The sequence below is a fragment of the Magnolia sinica genome, chromosome 4 (genome assembly GCF_029962835.1).
Source record: "Magnolia sinica isolate HGM2019 chromosome 4, MsV1, whole genome shotgun sequence".
Classification (NCBI taxonomy): Eukaryota; Viridiplantae; Streptophyta; class Magnoliopsida; order Magnoliales; family Magnoliaceae; genus Magnolia; species Magnolia sinica.
Window position 1 is genome coordinate 90,985,592 of NC_080576.1, and position 15,166 is coordinate 91,000,757.

At 40.8% G+C, this 15,166-nt stretch overlaps 1 non-coding gene across 1 annotated transcript; it reads left to right on the top strand.

The window, feature by feature from the left end:
• The first annotated feature begins 6,348 nt into the window (after window positions 1-6,348).
• LOC131244778 (U1 spliceosomal RNA) lies at window positions 6,349-6,509 on the top strand. Its single transcript, XR_009170555.1, has one exon. It is a non-coding gene; the product is annotated as a U1 spliceosomal RNA (small nuclear RNA).
• Window positions 6,510-15,166: the final 8,657 nt, after the last annotated feature.

A 15,166-nucleotide genomic window follows, 5' to 3' on the forward strand; every position in this document is an offset into this window, starting at 1 on the left:
CAGGCTCTTATTATTTATTTATTGTATGTTATGGGTGAGACCTGGGCACCTACCTACTGTGAGAAAATGCCTAGTCTGCAAAGTGCACACAAATATCTTGTTTGAGAAACTGCCCACCTCTCCTACTTGCCTAGGGAACATGTCAACAGTGGCTTCCCATCAACTCCTGCCCATATTTCATGGGCGACCATGCCAAAACTCTACACCAATCATCCTATTAAAACGTTATGTCTGGAAAGATAAGATAATCTGACCATGTGAACTAGCCATGCAGTGGTTCCATCATGGAATGCTTATAGTTCTTCCAACGAATCATCTTGATCAGATGATTATTGTGTTCAATCCATCCATTGCTTGGAATATGTGTGGTTATTTGAATGGACAGGATCATCTGACTTTTGTGCTCTTTGCGTGGTGGCCTATGGGGTAATTTGGACCTAATGGACAGCCAGGAAGTGAGTCCCCTTTGGGAGCACTGGTTCGTTTCTCGGGGTGCCATTGGTCTGACTGACCCAATTGGATTCAGTGGTCTATGACCAAGGCATGCTCTCATTATTGATGAACAATGCATTTTGTGGGGCCATTTTTAAAGTACCTAACTCATCCAACTGTTTGTTGGTCATCCATATGCGTGGTCCACCTAGAGATGGCCCTATCCATACCCACGGAGACATCTCTTGGCCCAGATTGTACGCATATGACAGTAGTGCTCCTACCAATTATATCACGGTTCATGTACAGTAAGTGGTCTAGACCATCGAATTGGTGGGTCCACCATCACCGGACTTATCTGAATTGCAAATAGCAGATGATGCCAACTTGGACAAAAGGCTACCTTCACCTGTGCTTTACATCATGTATATTAAAACCAATGTTTATAGTATTGGTATCGATACATGTATAGGGATATAGAAACATGTGTCATTTAAAAAAAAAATGAAACTTCAAGAGATGAACAGGGATATATAAACATTGTGTCATTTTTTTATGAAACTTTAAGAGATGTTAAATGCATATATTTACACATTTAGGGTTTGAAATATTGAAAGAAAAAAAAAAAACAAACAAACAAACAATTGTATGTAATAAGTTTCTATATTACAGGGCCTAAATTAGTGTTTACCGTATTGGTATTGTGTCATGGATTGCACCATTGAGATTCAAATATCTATTGGTTATTATATGGGATATATTGTTTGGATCGGGTAATGTATCATACTTTTTAGGAAATATGAAAAAACATTGGAAAATTGGTTGATTTTTTTAATGAAACTTCAGAGATCCTTAAAAAGGATATTAATACACATTTTAAAATCATAACATCACATGAAAAAGTGCACGCAATAGATTTCCTTTACAGTGGTCTAAGCTATAAGTTGTCTAACTCAACTAATGCAATTAACTTCAAAGTGAATTCATGAAAGGTATATATATATATATATATATATATATATATATATATATATATATATATATATATATATATATATAATAAAAAATAAAAATTCATGAAAGGTATAATTGTAATAAGACATGAATTAGTGGATCAAACATCATACATGTTTAATTATGTATTTGAAGTGTAAAATTGCAACCAATTTGGGAGAATTTGGAATTTTTTTTTTTTAATTTTTTCCCAATTTCTCCCAAATCGGAGCACTTACCCTTAAAATTTAAAATTAGAGTGAATGTTATGATTTCGAAAATTCAAACTTCATGAATAGGTAGATCAAACCTTATACATGTTTGATTTTGTGTTTAGAGTGTAAGATTGTAACCAACTTGGGAAAATTTTGCCAAATTTTGAATTTTTTCAAAATTTCAAAATCTTACCACCTACCCTCAAATTTCGAAATTAAAGGTTTAAATTTTTATTTTATTTTATTATTTTTTTATTTTTTTATTTTTTTAATGTGAAACATGAATAATTAAGACTTTCTAACATTTTTACACTGATTTTGTATGATTTACACAAAAAATGGATCGAAATGCAAAAATACTCATCGAATGAGAACCAGTCCCAAATCCAGAAAAATCTTGAATTGGCATTAAAATCTTGGTTTTTTTTAAATTTTCCAAAAGATTGCTAAGTATGGACCGAAATCCACCTACAATTTGTTTAAAAGAGAGAAGATTGAAGAAAAAAGTTAAAAAATGAGTTAGAAAAAGTTTTTGGAAGAAATCCCTGCGGTTCCCATTTGGTGTCGTCGATATCGACAAATATTGTTGATATGAAGGATTTTTTTTTTCAAAGGAAATAATTGGTCGTATGTCATGATACATTGTGATATTGGTGATACATTGTGATACATTACCAATACATTGGTCGATAGTCAGAATTTAAGACATTCCATGCCAGCATCATATCGCTCACATCCAATGCATTATCAGTCGACTTTATCGATGGTGTAATCATTGACCTAAGCCATGTGTTGTCGAGAAAAAATCAATACAAAATAAATGTAATAAAATTTGTAGCGCATTAATAAATAGGCTAACAGTCATCATTATATAAATTTTCTACATTAATTACCGGTGAAGAACTTCTTCAATATAAAACTAGAGAAATAGGGATTTCTCAAAATTTCTCCCATTTTTCACATAAATGTTAATTTTTTTCCATCATAAGAATCATCCATAGAAATGGATTTAAATTACAATACATGTTAATATTTGAAAAAAAAAATGAAGTTTCTTTGGATTTTTCATCACCTTTTGAGTTACAGCCCATTTCCACTTCAAGTTGAAATTTCCACTTCGATCTGGCCAATACAACCCACGAAATATGTCGTCGAAGCCCTAGACCATACATAGGCTACCTACAATCATTTGGACTGTTTAGATTGCCCCACCAAAGGCCCAACCATAAAAAAGGGCCCACACAAAGTGGGAAACAGGATGAAGAGGAGCCGGTGGTAGGCCTGCTTGAGTGAAAGAAGAGTATAAGCCATCATAAAAATCACTCACAATGGACCTTACAACAATTGGATGGATGGGGTGCTATGGGGAGCAATACACTTCAAATCAAGTTCCTATGCATGTACAGAGCGAATCAGTCAACCGAGTCACGACCGATGCAAGTAGGGCCCATTTTTAGAGCTGTACACGAGTCGAATTCAAGTCGAGCTAGGCCAAGCTCGGCTCAGCTCGACCCCACCATGACCCAAGCTCGAGCTCAGCTTGACTCAGTCTTCAAGCTCACCCCTTTAGCTCAACTCGGCTTGCTGGTTCGAGTCGAGTCGAGTTGGAATTGAGTCGGGTCGAGCAAGCTATTTGAGTTGAGTAGAGTTAATATTATTTTACAATTAAATGATAAAAAATCAAGATTGTTAGAACTGAGACAGGTACAATGGCAGTGAATAACAAGTTAATACAAGCTAACAAATAACAATATCAGAATGTTATAAGAAAACCATAAACTCACTCAAAATTCATCGGCATCTTGTTAATATGGTCCATATGAGAAACGACTTCCCGACTGACGGATAAGAGAGTTATCACTTTCATCTGAACCCGATCCATCAGCATCACTTTCGTCGACAGAAAATACGTCGACTAGAAATATGTTTGCAGATCTGGATATGTTATCTTTTCCAGGGTAATTGTTTACTTCTTCTGAATCAGAAGGTGGTGAAACTTCACTGTCATGTTCATATATAGATTTAACTAACTTTTTCAATCCTTCTTTATGAGCCGATTTATAAGGAGTTCTCAATATCTTATACAATGATGAGAGCCTAGAGAGAAACTTTGATATTTTGTGGCTCTTCTTTTTTTCCATGCTCAGCCCTGCCTCGACGTTATATTGTCTTGGAGGACATCGACATCTAGATCCCTCCGCCTCTCCCTTACTTATCTTCAAGGCAAGTTTCAATTGTTCTTCTTGTAGAGCTTTTAATCTGGCATTTTTCTCTTCTTCTTTCTTACTAAGTTGTTGCACTGTTTCTATTTTTGAATCTTCATCTATTATAATAGGCTTGTTATGATTTTTATTTTTGGCTAGTTGAATTTGGTATGGAGGGGGTGAGAGTTTTCTTATTTGAGTCTAAGAGAGCATAGAATAGAATTCGTACTTCCTGTGAGGCATCAGGACATGGTTTCGCATCTCCTCTCCGACCAGATAAGTGTATTCTTGGTCGATTTGTTTTGTTAACAAATTTGTCTCCACACAAATAAATTACTTTAATAAAACACAAATCAATAAGTTGAAGTAAATTACTTTAATAAAATACAAATCAATAACTTGAAGTAAATTACTTTAATAAAACACAAATCAATAACTTGAAGTAAATTACTTTAATAAAATACAAATCAATAATTTAAAGTAAATTACTTTAATAAAACACAAATCAATAACTTGAAGTAATCAAGAATCATATCCAATCTAAGTAAAATACTTTAATAAAACACAAATCAATTACTTTAATCCAAATAAACTACTTTAATAAAACATAAATCCGACGCAACCCAACCCGACGATAACCTAACCCGACGCTAACCCAACCCACACCCTGACCCAACTCTAACCCAACCTGATACAACCTAACCTAAACCCTGACCCAACCCGACACAACCCTGACCCAACCCGACACTGACCCAACCCTGACCCAACTCGACTTGGACCCAACCCGACGCAACCCAACCGACACCTTGACCCAACCCGATGCAACCCAATTTGATTGCATTATAAAAAAAAATTAAAAAAAAAGTTTACCTGGCTTGAAGGAGAGTAGAGAGTAGAGAGACTGAGAGATAAAGAGAGGTGGGGTTTGCCAGATTTCCAATTAGAAGTTGGACCATTCGGCTCGTCGGGTGGTGGGGCTTGCCAGGTTTCTGCTCGAAAGTCGGACCGCTCGTATAGTCACTCGGCTCGGATAGGGTAGCAAAAGGAAGACAAGAGGGGGAAAGTGAAAGGGTTTGGATAGGGTTTAAAGTTTAAAGTTTAAACTTTTACTTTTTAAAACTTATATATATATATATATATATATATATATATATATATATATATATATATATATATATATATATATATATATATATATGGAAAAGGTACTATGCGCTCGACCTCACGATAAGCTCCCGTGAGGTCGAGCTGTGTGGGCCCCACCGTGATGCGTGTCGACCATCAACACCGTGCATTTGATGGGTGCCCTCTAAATTATGGGATATCCCAAAAATCAGCCGTATACGGAACTCAGGTGGGCCATACCATCTAAAATCATGTGAAGACACCGTTAAAACATATAAAAGCACTTGGCGGGGCCCACCTGAGTTTTGAATGCTGCTGAAACTTGCTCTGAACCCTCATCCAAGTGGGACACACATAATGGATGGGCTGGATTTGCAAACCACATCTCGGTGGGCCCAAAAAATGATTATGAATGTTTTAATGGTGCATGACCCCTCCCCACTTCTTTATGTGGTGTGGCCCACACAAGTCACGGATTGACTTGATTTTTCATGATGGAATGGTGCATCTGACTGATGGGGTAGATGTTCGAAGCACATCACGGTGGGGCCCACACAGCTCGACCTCATGGGACGAACTCGTGAGGTCGAGCGCATAGTACCTTTTCACTATATATCTATATATATTTCAAGCGAGTCGAGTTCGAGTCGGGTTCAAGCTCTGTTTCAAGTTGAGACGATTCGAGCAAGTTTATCGAGCTAGCACGACTCGTGTACAGCTCTACCCATTTTCAAACTAGATAACGAGGTGGCGAGATTGGAGATGAAAATGAAAAGAGGTGCGGTGGTGAGAAAGAAATAAAATGATGGAGAAGACCGGATATGAGAAGAAAAAGAAAGATGGAGAAGAGAGGTGGAAAGAAGAGATGAAATGAAGATGAAAATAGGAGAGGAGAAATGAAAGCAACATAGAGAAGAAAAAGCTTGGAATTTGGTAGCAATGGCTGCCTTTAGAAAAGGAGGGAGAGGAAGATGGCTTGGTCGCAGAGGTTACAACCACTGGAAAAAAGGGCGTTGGCGGGACAAATGTGTATGGTTTTGTTCTTTGTTTCTCAGGAGCTCAGAAAATTTCATCCCCGGATACATGTTTAACCCTTCAAATTGATGGAAAGATCCTAACCATTGATTAATTGGACTGTTTTGGTACATTTCATTTTATCCGTTCATTGTATGTCCACTAATTGATTATTTAAAACATATCTGAGTATAAATTTTGTTTTATGGCTCCTCTATATTAGGCATATGCAATGCATACAGGTTTTTAGTACACGAGTATGTACCATAACATGAAGCCAAAGTACCAATCCCACATCGAATAGAGACTAAATAATGGGAAAGGAGTGAGGGTTAGAAAAGAGAAGAGATGGTGACCGTTGAATCATACTTACCTGGACGGGGTCGATTGGGCGATCAGGAAGGCCCAGGGCCTAGGTTAGTGGCCTCCATTGCACTTAGGAGGGGCACTCGCTTAGCATCTCCTCAAGTAGGAGAGTGCACGTCATAATTTGTGGTAGAGGGGGTACGCGTTCGCGCGGCCCCTGCCATTTCTAAGCAAATCTATCCATTCCATGTATCTTACTAATTAATGGTCTTGAATTCACCTTCTCATTAAGGTTGTTGATTAATGGTTTGGATTCTGCTTTTGGGTGGTTGGATTTGCTTGGGTCTCTTTAGTCTTGTTGATTAACGGTTTGGATGCTCCCTTGATTGTTTGATTGACTTGGGTCTCTTTAATCTTGTTGATTAATGGTTTGGATGCTGCTGTCCTGATGTGTGGTTGGATTGACTTCACTGTCTTAGCTAAGGCTACTCTTTTGGGCATACTTTGATATTTGTGTCATATGCCATCGTTTGCAGCTCTCACCATCCGAACGGTAGAAAATTTTGTTCATTGATAAAAGTTAGAGACCACCACCCACGATGGCGATTTTTTTTTAAAAACGAGATGGACTGATTTATGTGGATTACTTGAAAAGGAAGGATATGAGAGATGAAGAACATCATTTGATCGTTATATATATTATTATTCATAATAGAAATTTTCAATTATTTTAATTATTAATTTTTTTTTAAATTTTAATCTTATTTACACATACGTGCACATATAACTTTTTTTTTTTCCTCATTCTCTTTAATCTAAATGTATGGTATGATATTGTTAGTCCTACAAACCTTTAGACTAAAAAGACTTTGCTCATGGAATGTAAGCCAGAAGATAATTCATGCAACATCAAGCACCATCTTTGTGATTGTCAGCAAGACCTAGCTTGTATTATGTTAAGTAAATTTTTTTTTTTTAATTTTTTTTTTCCACATGCACACAAACCCCACACACTCACACCATAGTGGAATTTCACCACCTATGGGTACTCGAACCCTTGACTGGGTGTTGAAACTCCTAAGAATCTACAACCGGAGCAAGAGTAAGGACCCAACTTGACTTGGCCTACTTCGGGAGAGATTCATTTGGTGGGATTTCGAGTAAGTGAGAAATTCACTTTCAAAGTTGGCTTGGCCTACTTCGGGAGAGATTTTGTTGGGGATTTGTGCTGCAGAATCATACAGATATGGATCTAGGATAACAATCCAAGAGCACCAAACAATCACAAGAGAACACAAAGATTTAATGTGGAAAACTCTTTCGGGAAAAAACCATGGCACAAAGCGACAGGATTCCACTATGAAAATAGAAATTACAAAGAGAAAAAATGTAAGACCCGTATCTTAGTCCATACTGTTCTGTATGCCTTCGCGGTCCTCCTGGTTGAATTCCGGCGACTCACGATCTGTAACCGGTGTCTGTGCGCGATCCTGAGACGGATCCTGTCGGTCTGAGTTGGCTCGACCCGAGACTTATATCATTGCGACCACGCCGTCGTCGCGGTTCCGATGCCGCATATTACGCTCCAAGCTGGTACCCAGGCCAGGAGATGTAGGCCCGCATTCATTTCGAGAAAAAAAGTCGCACGTTGTAATCCCTAGAAAATTCATCACATTAATCACTTTACTTGTCAAAGTACACCTATTAATCTATCCCATCCCCAAGTATAAAAGCAACCCTTATAAGTCAACTCTATCCCTTACTCAAGAACACCCATCCATCCCTCTCTCCCATCACTCCTCTCCTATCACCCCTCTTTCCTTCTCATTCTCTCTCTCTATTTTTTTTCAAACAATACCCCATGAGAGCACCCAACATCCATGGCTCCATGAGAGGAGCTAGTGTGGCCTACCTTTCTACCTCCTATCTTGTAACGCCTCGAAAAAATCCGTATAAGGACTCGAGTACCACCTCAGGAAGAAATCACCCAGGACCAAATCCTTTAGAAATTAGGTTAATATTAGCAAGTGCTAAACTAGAGTGCTTATAAAATTAGCACTGATCACTTTAAATATGATCTGCAAGACCCAAACCGTGCAGTATCATTGATGCTACGTTACCCTAAAATCTAGAATCCATCCCTAAACCCGGTTGCTCTCGGGAGCACACTAAAACTCCGTATAGGACCTGGACCGCACGTCGAAAGTCCGATTACCCCGAAACTATATGGATATGACCGCATTACTGGACTTGACAACCCCCTCAGAAATCAAGTCCTGATTGTGTCTAGAAATGCACAACTTGAGCCCGGAGCAAAGTGTGTGAGAAATGTAAAAATATTTAGAAATAAAATTTGAATTTAAGTAATCTGAGTCGTATCGTTTGCGAGCCAAATATAAGGATTCAGACCGTCAGAATCTGACCCAAATACACTCTCGGATCAGGAGAAATGTCCCACACATGTCGGTGTACTTGTGACCCTGATCGAGTGACCGTGACCGTTGAACTGAAACTGGTCCACCATAGCTGATCTACAAACCCGATCGGAACGAAAACTCAGCCTGACCTAGATCCATGGTCAGGGAGCTTAAGTCCGACCACATTGAAAAAGGGGCCACCAGAAGTGCTCAGTTGGACCGGAACAGTCCGTATTTGGATATAACCTAAGTATACCTTGGCCTCGGGGCCATTCCCATCAAACCTGGGCCTATATAAGGACCTTAAACCCTCTCCCTCTCACCCCATACGAATTTGAGAAACCCTAAGAGAGAGAGAAGAGAAAAGAGAAGGGAAAAGAGAGAAAGTGAGAGTGAGAGTTGGAGATTCTTCTTGGGATCTGATCCCGCTACTCCACGCACTCAACCGCTACTCTTGTATCACTATACAGGCAATTCCGACTCCTTACTTAGGTAAGAAAACCTAACCTTAACTTGTCTTAGGATTTTCGACTAACGTATTAGATGAATTAGCTAACCTATTCTCTGTTATAGGTTATTGTCGTGCCTTAGACAAGACTTAGCTTTTAAAACTGAGTTCGCTACGAATCTACCGGTGAAAGGTGTGGACTATAAACGTATAAGTTATGGTTTTCAAGGCTTTCAATGTCGGTTAATGGTTTATTACTGATGTGGGTGCTATTTCACATGCCAAATGCGATGTTTGTTTCGCGTTTTAGATATATATGAACTATATGGAGTCTAGTGAATTCCATGTATTTGTAGAACGGGTCGTATACGTATGGAATTTGAACGTGTGTTTGCCATGATTAATTGTCGTGTGTTTATGCTAGTTGTATGTGTAACAACTCCTTGGCGAAAGAATTTGCCCTAAGACGTGCTATCACCAACATACGTCATGTATGTCGGAATATGTAGTCTAAGTGTTTGTAGAAATGTTCGAATGAACAAGTGTGTGATATATTGTACTTTATATGGGCGTTGAGAAGAGATTCTCAACTATCTTAACGATGTGTATGATTTTCTCCATGTAACTTATATTCTTTGTCTGTTTTACTTAGGCACTGCATATGTGTGAATTCATGTTTAAGTTGAAATCCATCAAATGCTCACATGCTTGTATGATTGGAATTGTTGATCCATTACTGTTCTGATTAGCTTCCATGATTATCTGTTATAATTGAATGTGTTTGGGACTACGGAATAGTCCAGGAAATCGGTAACAGGCATTGAATAGGTAGCTGAGGTGGTCTCGCCACATAGGATGTGATCGACGAATCCGAGCCGTACTTGGGATGTCGGCAGTGGTTAGGCCACACAGAGTGTTTACGCACTTCATGTCGATCAACTCAACGTGCGCTCATACTAGTCGAGCTCGTCAAGTAACCCGATTGACCCGATGTATGTTCATCATATATGGACACTACTGCTTGAATCTAAGGTACCAAAATCACCAGTGAAATTTTTTTTAAAACTTAGTACCTCGGTCCGCTAAGACTCATGAGCCGGGCATGGTGGTATGGGACACCGTGGTCGAGCTGTCGGCCTACGCTGGGGTAACGAGCCTCCTCGTAGTGACCAGTGAGCAACCTAGACTCGTGAGCCGAATACGGTGGTATGGGACACTGTATTCGAGCTGTCGGCCTACACTGATAAAGTGACGAGCCCTTTGTAGTGACCTCGAGCGTACGCTAAGACTACGTAGAGGCGACAAGCCCTTACGTAGCAATAGGAGTACACTAGGCTTGTACTGATAAGGTGACGAACCCTTTGCAGTGACCTAGAACCGTAACATCGTATGAGATTTACTAGGATTGACGACCCTAGAATGGATCATTGTTTGGGAATTGATTTAAGGGAGGTACCTTAGCTTCCCAATCCTGCTGTATGAAAAGGACTAATAAGAACTTGGTAATTATGTTCATGCACCGCACTGCATATGCTATTTGGCGTTGGGCAGAGCACTGAGGAAGTGACTGACATGCGCGACCATTAGATGAAGATCGCAGAGGGAGTGCAGGCGAGGGCATGCATCATTTATACATACTATTCTTGCATTAACCAGAGTACTTAGGAATGTTTGATTGTATTGCCTTATCACTACTACCTGACTGAATTGATAACATGTTAACCTTTGCTTTATTGTTCCACTGAGTTGATCACTCACTCCCACATTACGGGACGGTGTTGTACATACCAACCAGACTCTGTCTTAGATGCAAATGGAGACCCGACTGATGAGGTAGAGATGGACTTCGTAGAAGATGAGGATGCCTTCTCCTATATGTAGTATTCTAGCGGGTTTACCTAGACCGTTCTGATCGGTGGGGCTTCAGGGTTATACTTATAGTGGACTATTGCATTTTGACATTTTGTAATTTGAATCAATACATATAATTATTGACCTGGCAATGCATACATACTTTGGAGACCTAAACTGGTTTATAAAGTTATACATACTCGTTTCAGTCTTCCGCTTGGATATTACAACTGTCCCTGGATTATGTATTGCTGATTTAGCTTAATCTTATTCATATTTTATGCATTAATACGGACAACATTTAATCATCATTAAATATGTTGCATAAGTGATGCGTTGAAACTCGAGAGTTGGACTTCTACTCGACCCCTGATTTTTAGGGCGTTACACATCTCCACTCTCCAAAACCAATCTCAACCGTTGAAATTCTTTCCTTAGAACTCTAAGACCTATTGGAGGAAGGAGGAGTTCAAGATCTAGAGGTGAGTGCTTCTTTCTCTCTCTTTCTCCCCTCTCTCTTTCAATATTTTGGTGTGGTGATGTGGCCGTGTGGCCCACCAGGATGTACCTCACCTTGATGTATGTGATGTCCAAGCCGTCCATCAAATGGACCCCACGACCATCCAAGCCAAATGGGCCCTACTTAACAGTGATGGGAAAACATAAATGTCATGTCTGCCCAATAGGTGGGCCACGTTCATGTGGGACCCACCATGCTGCCTGTGTTATATACAAGGTGTCCAGTGTCCAGAGACGCTGGACGTGACCTCAGAGTGAAGCGTGAACTGACGGTGTGATGCACTGACGTGCTAAGCACACAAATATCAACATGGTTCAAGAGACTTGCGTGGACCACTCATGCAGGCCCCACCTTGAAGTACGTGCCTTACATCCTAGCCGTCCATCTGTTTGGGGACGGTAGGACCCCCTGCAACGTGAGTGTGTTGTGTGACGCACATTTTGATGTATGTAGGTGTTCACCACGCTGTCCATTTGTGCGGTCCACTGTGATACATGTATTATATATATCTATAGGCCCATTGGTGCGGCCCGATTTGATATAGATGAAGCCCATTGGTGCGGCCCGATTTGATATAGATGAAGCCCATTGGTGTGGCCCGATTTGATATAGATGAGGCCAATTGGTGCAGCCTGATTTGATATAGATGAGGCCCCTTGGTGCAGCCCGAGTTAATATACATAAAGCCCATTAGTATGACCCGTATGATGTATTTTGGCCCATGGGCGGGGCCCACCCGTTTGTATTGTTAAGCCCATGTAATGAGACCCACTCGATGTATGAGGCCTAATATTGAGGCTCGTGCGATGAGGCTCACATGATATATTTAAGGCCTAGGTGTAAGGCCCACCTGTTGTGTATTCGAGGCCCGATGTGATATATGTTGGCCCATATGACAAGGCCGATGTAACGTAAATGAGACTCCCTGATAGGCGAATGTTATCTTACATGAGTGCACGATATGCGCAGGATTGATGCATGATTGGATTGTATGACTCATGCATCTTGCATTATGATTACTGTACGCCCTAGCGACATTAGGCCCATAGCCTCCACAGGCATATCGTGGATGGTCAGATGGGACACTGAAAATTTGTTCTAACATCGGGCTATCATAGATGGCCCTGGGTGAAAATTATAAACCCTCTTGGTACCAGAGGACGCCCCAACGTCGAGACCGAGTGGACACATGAGCGTCCGAGTGCCGAATACCAGGAGGCTGCGTCTCCCACTGTGTCACGGTCGGTTGGGAGGGGGTGTGGCCTTACCCGTCCGAGAGTAGAGGGCATTGTTAGGCTGAGTTTGACCAGCTCGTGAATGAGTCTGCTATCGACGTGCCAAATAGGTATTGACAGACTATTGGCCAGGCGGATAGTGAGGTTTCTTACGCTCACTTGGACTGTGCGGCTGGGAGAGCGGCAGTGCCATTTGGAGTGTACTAAACCCCGATGATGATCCTAGAGATGAACTGTACTAATATGTGGACTTATTGAGCAGGAGTTGCATACTCATTCATTCATTCATTCACTATCCACTCGGGCTGGTGGTGCACAACTATTTGTTACGTGTACCTTCACAATGGCCAGTATTTCAGTTGGGGGGCGCGACTAACCTGAGATCAGGAGTTTGCCACATCGAGTCTGACTATCCAAATTTAGGTATGGGACTGGTTTGGATAGAAGTCCCTTGTGATGGACCCCGTAACCTGCGATACTACATACTATCATGCCGACTTCACACTCCAGCATGGTTATTCCATCCGCATCGCATATTGCATTACATCCGCGGCATATGACATTTTGAGTTGATGTGTTTCTGCATTTATATAGTCTAGATACGGCTGACGCTATTCGTGAACTCATTAGGAATTATATATTGCATCGCATCCTCGGCATTTGATATTTGACTCTTTATGACTCCTCATTTGCATAGTTGTCCTATATTGCGTATTCTAATATTGATTGACTCATGGACTTGTCCGTATTTCCACTTACTCTGTTATCGTATGATTTATGATCTTGTCAGTATTTCTACTTACTCTAATAATTCATGACCTTGTCAGTATCTCTGTTTATTCCAATATTGTACGATTTATGGATTACTAGTATTTTCGGTATTGTATGATAATGGTATTGTATTGAATACTTAGCACTTACCTTGTGCACACACTTACACTACCCTCTAAGCTTTCTATAAGCTTATGCACGATAGATGCGTGCAGGTGATGTTAGGTTGCAGCAGTGTTGAGCTTGGAGCGTGCAGCGGTCTTCTGGAGCTTGATTTTCGATTAATGTATTTTTTTCTTTCAGCATTGTACTCAAATGATTATATTAGTGGATATGTGATAATGATGTTGCCTTTGTGATTTGGGTAAACTTGTGGTTATGCTTATTACGAGTTAAATGTATGTTGAACAAAAAAAAATCCTCCTCGTAGGATCCCGGGATCGGAATCTGGCATATGGACGCTGGGAGCCGAGAATGGGGTACTACAGAGGCTATCGACACTGGATTCGGTGATCGGGATTCCTATGAATCCGATTTCTGAGTTTGGGGCGTGACAAAAGGACTTACCTGATTCGAACAACCTCGAATCTCACCCTTGATACACCTTTAGAAACCTTAAAACCCTTTTAGGAACCCCTTTAGAAAGCCTTAGCATGTCTTAGAATAGCCCTAGGGATCCCTATTTATAGTTTAGGAAACTCCACTTACGCACCCCTTTGAAACCGCTTCAAATTTACGCAGTCCGCACAAAATCCGCGCAAAATCTGTGTAACCCTCAACTAGTCGAGACAGGTCCTCGACTGGTCGAAGGACCCATTCGAACGGTCAAGCCTGACCCTCGACTGATCGAGCGGCCCGGACCTTCAAAAAAAAAGCACGTTGAACTTCGAGTCGAGTGGGCCTCAACCGGTCGAGTGGACCCTCGACTGGTTGAGCCAGTCCCTCGATCGGTCGAACAATGCAGTTAATATCAGATTTATGACTTCTGTTTACAACAATCTCCACCATTAGGGGTGTACATCGAGTTGAACTGAGTCGAGCTGGCTTCTGCTCGACTCGACTCGGCTCAACCACTGGCTGACCTCAGCTCGAACTCCGCTCGGCTTGGTCCTTAGCCTGACTGGCTAGCTCGACTCGGTTCGGTCAACAGCTCGGGCCAGCTAGGGTCGAGTTCGAGCCAAGATCGAGCCGAGTTCGCCATTGAAGCATTTCCACAAACACCTAGACTGCACCTTTAAAACCCATCTATTTGTGTAATAGTGCAACCAAAGCACCCTAGAGAATGTTGGTTGTGAAGATGATTACTCCTTTGCTTCCTGTTTTGAAGACGATGATTACATTCTCCGTTTGCTTTGAGTTGTTGTGCCTTGTATTTTTCGTTATTGTAGCAGTTTATTGATATTGAGAATTGTGGTGATGACAATAACGCCCACCTTCCTTGAGTCATTTTATCAAACACTTGGTGAGCAACATCAATGGCAAAGTTACCGAGTCATGAACTGGTTCGATCCGAGTTCGATTCGAGCTGGATTCGATCCGAGTCGAGTCGAGCTGGGGCCTGCTCGAACTCATTTTCGAGCTCAAAAAATCAGCTCGACTCAGCTCGCACTCAGCTTCAAACCGAGTCAAATCGAG